The sequence below is a fragment of the Ovis aries genome, chromosome 22, assembly GCF_016772045.2.
Source record: "Ovis aries strain OAR_USU_Benz2616 breed Rambouillet chromosome 22, ARS-UI_Ramb_v3.0, whole genome shotgun sequence".
Lineage (NCBI taxonomy): Eukaryota > Metazoa > Chordata > Mammalia > Artiodactyla > Bovidae > Ovis > Ovis aries.
The window spans coordinates 43,284,687-43,290,686 of NC_056075.1; the positions used below are offsets into that span (position 1 = coordinate 43,284,687).

The 6,000-nt window shown below is 60.7% G+C and overlaps 1 protein-coding gene across 13 annotated transcripts in view; it reads right to left on the minus strand.

Moving 5' to 3' along the window:
* The window catches only part of CHST15 (carbohydrate sulfotransferase 15), an 80,249-nt gene extending 74,835 nt beyond the window's left edge, over positions 1 to 5,414 (minus strand). For 4 of the 13 annotated variants that reach the window (XM_027960531.3, XM_042238828.2, XM_042238830.2 and 1 more), the window contains exons 1-2: positions 4,124 to 4,209; positions 600 to 799 (exon numbers count right to left, since the gene is read on the minus strand). The gene's annotated coding sequence lies outside the window, so the exon portion shown is untranslated. Of the gene's footprint in view, positions 1 to 599; positions 970 to 3,480; positions 3,759 to 4,123; positions 4,210 to 4,976; positions 5,164 to 5,266 lie in introns of those variants that run through there. The other 9 variants (XM_027960534.2, XM_042238833.1, XM_027960533.3 and 6 more) reach the window with 7 other exon arrangements.
* Positions 5,415 to 6,000: the final 586 nt, after the last annotated feature.

Sequence of the window (6,000 nt, forward strand, 5' to 3'; positions counted from 1 at the left end):
TCTCAGGCCTCAGCTCTCAGGCCAGGGGTGAAGTGGCCTCAGGCCACTCCAATCTCAGAGCCGCGCTAACCTAGCAACTGCTGCACTCTGGGCAGTGTTATGTAATCTGACTCGTGCCAAGTTCTGCCTGGCCCACTACTCTAAGCTCTGCCTCGTGGCCCCCACGCACCTGGCCCTGGGCTTGCACCTGGAGGAAGACATAAATGCCGCGTATGGCTGGCGCTGATGAAACAGGCTGCTCGCGTTTCCTCCACATCCCTTTCGAAATCAACAGAGACCGAGAACCTGCTTTCCTCTGCCACACCCCCACCCCACTTGCTGACTCATCGCCGCCTTCCCCTTTGAGAACCGTGGCTGCTTTCCCCACCCTGACCCTGTGTCTCTCCTGCCTCCACTGCCATTCTGTGATCCGACCTCCTGCACATCCGGAGGGCGAAATGATTAGGCCCTGTGGTCTCCAACAGCCTCCCCACCCTCTGATTGAGTCAAAGGGAGACCTGTCTGACCAGGCTGGCACAGGGCAAGCTGGGAACCGGTAGGGACCCAGCAAAGGACGGCTGTTAGGACCAAATGTCTTCCTCCCCAAAGCCCGTACTTACAAATATTCTGTATTGGCCCGAATGAACACAGAACCTTTACTTTTCTTCCTAGATGTGGACACTGGATACACACGCTAGATAACAGCCACCTCTGCGCTTCATTTCACACCATGAAGACCCAGGTGTACACATCAATCATCCCGTCCTAGCACTTCGTTTTAACGGAGGAGCCTCTCAGGAAGGAAATCAGACCCCAGCACCTGAGAACAATAAAGAAACACCCTGTGCAAGTCAAAACAGTCCCCCGATACGTCGTCCGCTAAGTGAGAAGACAGGCTCTGAATCCACAGCAAAGCAGTACAGTTAGGGCGGAAGTCAGCCACCGTCCCCTGAGTAGCCCCACTGTCCTCACCAGCTGATGACTGAGAGCACCACTTCTACATCACGTGCCGCTCAAGAGATGCCTGGTGACGGAATGCTCACACAACGACGCTCCCAGGCCAGCTACGTTTCTAAGTAGTTTCTGCTTTTATTCATAGATCAAGGAAACTCATCTCTCATACAAACAGGTTCCAAACAGTGCCTCTGTAATCCTGGAACTGCTGACACCTGGGGACCAGGACAGGGTCTGGATTTGGGGGGCAGGAAGCAAAAGCTGCCCAGCACAGGGGGTGTCCACTCATCTGGGAGATTCCAAGAGGCTCCAGCCTGGCAGGGTGGGATGTAAGAGCCAGCCCAGTAGCCGGAGCATTGGGGACCTGGGCTGATGTTTCACTTCTGGGCTCCAGAAGTGACTTGAGACTCACTGCTCCGTGCCTCAGCTCCCACATCGGTAAGAAAAGACTCCCAGGCCACCCACCCCTCACTGGCCTTTTTCCTGGCCTTACTCTCCCAGTTGTTAATGCAGCTCACTGCTCAACTATCTACCCGGCACAGAAATTTTTGCCTGCTCCCTTCCTAGAAGAGCAGGAACTCTGTCTTCTCCCTGTATCGATGTATACTGTTGAATAATGAAACGATATGAAAAGTTTTATGCAGAGTGCCTCTTTCCATATGGCAAGTGAAAGTGTTAGTCCCTCAGTCGTGTCTAACTCTTTGTGACCCCATGGTCTGAAGTCCACCAAGCTCCTCTGTCCATGGAATTCTCCACACAAGAATACTGGAGTGGGTTGCCATTTCCTTCTCCAAGGGATCTTCCTGACCCATGGATCAAACCCAGGTCTCCTTCATTGCAGGCAAATCTTTACCAACTGAGACAGGTGTTCATTAGACAGCTATTGAATGGATGCGTGACACACAGCACACGAAGGCTGGCACTTGGCCACAGGCACAGAGGGCATCTGTCATTCTAGTCCTTTGGCCTGGGGCTGTGGTCTCCATATCCTTATCACCTGTCACACTTCTCTGATGGTGGGACACCCTTTCCAATACGCAAACTCAGGACCAGATGTCAAGCTTCAGACTTCTTGGCAGAGCACCCATTCCCAACCGTCTCCTCTCCCTGTAGAATTTGAGCCCACACTTAAATGTTCAAGCTTGAGAATTAACCCTTGAAAATTAACAACACTTGTCAAGTCAATTTTTCTCCCAGCTAGGTAGAGCTGAGTCAAAGCTGCCCTCTTGGGTAAGGCATGTGATCACCTGCTCAGGGCAGCCCCGGAGTCTCCCCAACTCTCCCCATCCCCTGGAGCTAGCAGGGATTCACCTGGATGCCAGTGCGCCCGGCAACCTCCAGCCAGGTCCTAGGTGGCCTTGGACACCCACAGTCTAATCACAGCCCAGCTCTAAACTGAAGCACCCACCAGCACAGGTTCCAAGAGCCTGGGGGTCCTGTCGACCAGATGGTTAACTTGGGGCTTCTCTTCTGCACCTTCTCCAGATACCAAATAAGCAAAGTCTACTTCCCAACCTCGCCCAAACTTTCCTGCAAACACTGCCTCTTCCACACACTGGGATTAATCTTCTCTTCTTCGGGCCAGTGGAAAAACCAAACACCTCCCTTCTCCTGGCCACAGGCAACAGCAACAGAAACGAAGGAAAGTGCAGACACAGAGACCTCACAGCAGCCACTGTGACAGGGCTGGGACCTCTGGCCATCTGATCGTCAAAGAAAGCAAGGCAGGCAGGGGATCCACTCTGCACAAAGCAGCCTCTCCATCCTGCCTCCAAACACAAGGTCCTGGATGAATTAACCCTGCTCGCTGCAGTCATCCAACACCCGAGAAAGAACACAAAAACACTGCTGAATTTCCTTCCAAGGGCCAGGGAGCTGGACCTGGAAGGGGGAGAAGAGCCCCCTGCAGCTCCACTTCTGACTCACTTGCGCACCTATGCACCGAGAGAGCCTGGCAAGCTGCTTCACCTGCTGGCTCAGTTCCCCACCCCCCACCCCCCACCAGCAGGAGGCAGGACATTCTTCTGCCAATCTTTCAGGAGCTAGAGAGAAAAACCTATTTGAAAAACCTATTTGATTAAAAACTACCTAGCAGCAGCAGTTAAAAGGCATTTTATTCCCATGCTATTTTAAACAAAATCATGTATGATTTGTATGCTAAGACATCCGGATTCAACATACTGTTGGTAAAATTAAGAACCATGTTCTGGAAGGGAGGGCTCCTGATTTTGCACCACTGGGGGAAGGGGAGTAGGAAAGTTGGGCGTGGAAAATGTTGTGTGTTGAGGGGGGCAGTTCTAGAGGAACTTGGGGCAAATCTCCAGGCCTCAGTTTCCCCCCGGGTGCCTCAGGAGGTGCGCCCCCGGGCTGCCCTTCTGCTCCATCACCTGGTGGATGTCCTTCTAGAACCGCAGCTGATAAGAATTGGGGCCCTGCAAACCCCTCGGCTCAGCCTCACAAGACAGCGCGCCACATCCCTTCGCGGGGCGTCCTGGGGCTTCCTTGAGATATAACTTCATTCCCCCAAACTCCGCGCCATCAACTCACCCAACGTGAATGCAGCAAGGGCCTCGGGGAATGGGAAAACGGGGCCGGAGGCGGGGAAGCTGGGCTCAGCCCCAGGCTTTATTGCCTCTTTCTCGAACCTCCCTACTCCAGGCGCGGACGTCCAGCTGCCAACAGCCAGCCCCCGAACCTCAGCCTTCAGTCTGTACCCGCCGCTCCAGCCCCCGCGGGCCGACCCCGGCTGCAGGGCGGACGGGCAACGTGGGGCCGGGACCGCGACGGGGCGGTCAAGCAGCCGCGCCCAGGACCCTGGCGGCTCTGAATCCTAAACACACACGCACACACACGCGCGCACGCCGGCCAATCCGTTCGCCCGGAGGAGTCGGAAGGCGCTTCCACAGCGCTTCATTCATTCTCCCAAAGGCGAGGTTCGCTTCTCCCGGGAGCCTCCATCCTGCGATCTTAGGAGGACTCCAACGGGGCCACCTGCGCCACGACCCGTCCCTCATCAGCCCACGGCCGCCGAGTCCTCTCCACCCGCACCTACAACCCAACAGACTCGCGCTCCATCCCGATCCGCGGCGTCGCCCCCTCGCCGGGGCTGATGCCACCCCGGCTCCCCGCAGCTCCGCCGCCCCGCAGCCACCGCAGCCCCCGCCGCCCCGCCGCGCCGCTCGGTTCAGACCTGCAGCGTTCGGCTCGCCGCGCCCAGGCCGGCTGGGGACGCCGCCGCCGCCGCCACCGCCGGGAAGCCTCGGCTCCTCCCAAGTCACACCGCCTCCGGAGCTGCGGCGGGGCGCTGGGAGGGGACAGGGGGCGGAGGGCCCGGAGGAAGAAGGCGGGGAGCAAAAGTTCAGGCCGCTCCGGGCCTCGCCGCGCCCCCGTCTCCTCCCAGGCCCGCCCACGAGGTCCCCCTCCCGGAACCCGGTCCCACGGGCTTCCGCGCCTGGGATCCCCCACCCCACGCCTCGCCGCCCGGAGCGGCTGCGGGATTGGAGCCGGGGCAGGAAGGTGGCCCCGAACCCTAGTCGGGGAGAGAGTGGCTGATAGCAAACACACCAAAGTGCCCCGGGCCGAACCTGGAAACTTCCCCGAAGTGCGACGGGGAGCGGAGCGCGTGGCGGGGGAATCCCCACCCCCACCTTCACCCCACGCGCGCTCCTAGGGAGAAGGCACCGATCCGTCGGTCAGTCGGTCCTCCGCCTGCAGAGCGCGCCCCCCGCACCCCCATTCCGACTCCTGGGGCCGTTCTCCTGGACAGCCGGCCTGTGCGTGCCCAGAGGCAGCTGTTCGCAGCGCCACCACCCCTTCGCCGAGTCCCCGGTCCCCGAGCTCCGATCGCATTCTCCCTAGCGGGAGAGGGGGGCGTGCGAGCCCTTGGCGCCGCCGCCGCCGCCTCCGAGCAGCCCTTCCCGCGGGGTCCCCGGCACTCGGGGCGCCCAGAGCGCGGCCGGGATCAGCGGCGAGGGGACGCCCTCCGCTGGAGACGGCGATTGCCTCGGTGAGGCTGGGCCGAGGGTCGCGGGGCCCAAACCTGCCTCGGCTCTGCGCGCGCTCGCAAGTTCATTGTCTGCCTGGGCCGTCGTCGCCTCCGCCGCCGCCTCCGCCGCTGCCGCCGCCGCCGCCGCCACCGCCGCCGCCACCGCGCGGGGAGCGCCGCGGGGAGTGAGGCTGCGCGCAGCCTCCTCCGGCCCGGACTCCCTACGCCCAGCCCGGGCCGACCCCGGCGCTGCCCGGCCGGAACGCGGAGGGGCGCCGGAGCTCGGGGCCAGACACCCACCCGCCGCCTGTGGCCGCCCCCGCGCCGCGCCTGGCACCCAAGTTGTACCTGAGAAGCCGGAGTCCAGCCTGGGGGCGGCGGGGGCAGCCCAGCCTCTGCGGCTCCGGCTCCGCGGGAGCGCGCCTAGCCCCGCGCCCGGAGCCCGGCATGCGGGGCGCGTCAACCTGACTCCCAGAGCGCAGGGAGGAAAAGTTTTGGGAGTGACGTGCGGATGGCGAATAAAACAACCGAAGAGAACCCGCCCCCCTCCCCCCCCCACCCCGCCCGCCGCCCCATGTCGCGCGGACACACATCAGCTTGGGTCTGGAATGTGAGACCAAGGCGTGCGCGCCGAGCGGTGGGTTTGGTTCCCGCCCCCTCCCGTTCCAAGTCAACACGAAATGTGAGCTGCGGTGATTTGGAACAGAAAGCAAACCGAAACCCCTCAAGTCTGCCAGTGACACCCTGCCGGAGACATTTTTTTAACGAACTTGGTGGTCTGGAGCAGCCCGTGCATTGATATTCAAGGCCACGGCGCTGGTGGGTTCTGCGCCCTCTGTTGTATTTTTGCATCTGGAGACGGCTCTCCCGGGCTCTTCGGCCCAGCCTGTTTGATTTCATGGAGAAGGAAGGTTCAGCGGGACCCCGAGCCCGGCCGCAGTGGCCCCGGGCGCGGCTGCTCCAGGAAACCACCGGGCTGCCCGAGGTCAAGGAAGTGGCGCACCAGTGGTCGACCTGGAGACTCTCCACCGGAGATAAACCAGTTGAAGAAAACACTGAATTCGGAAAGACTCAAGCCCAGC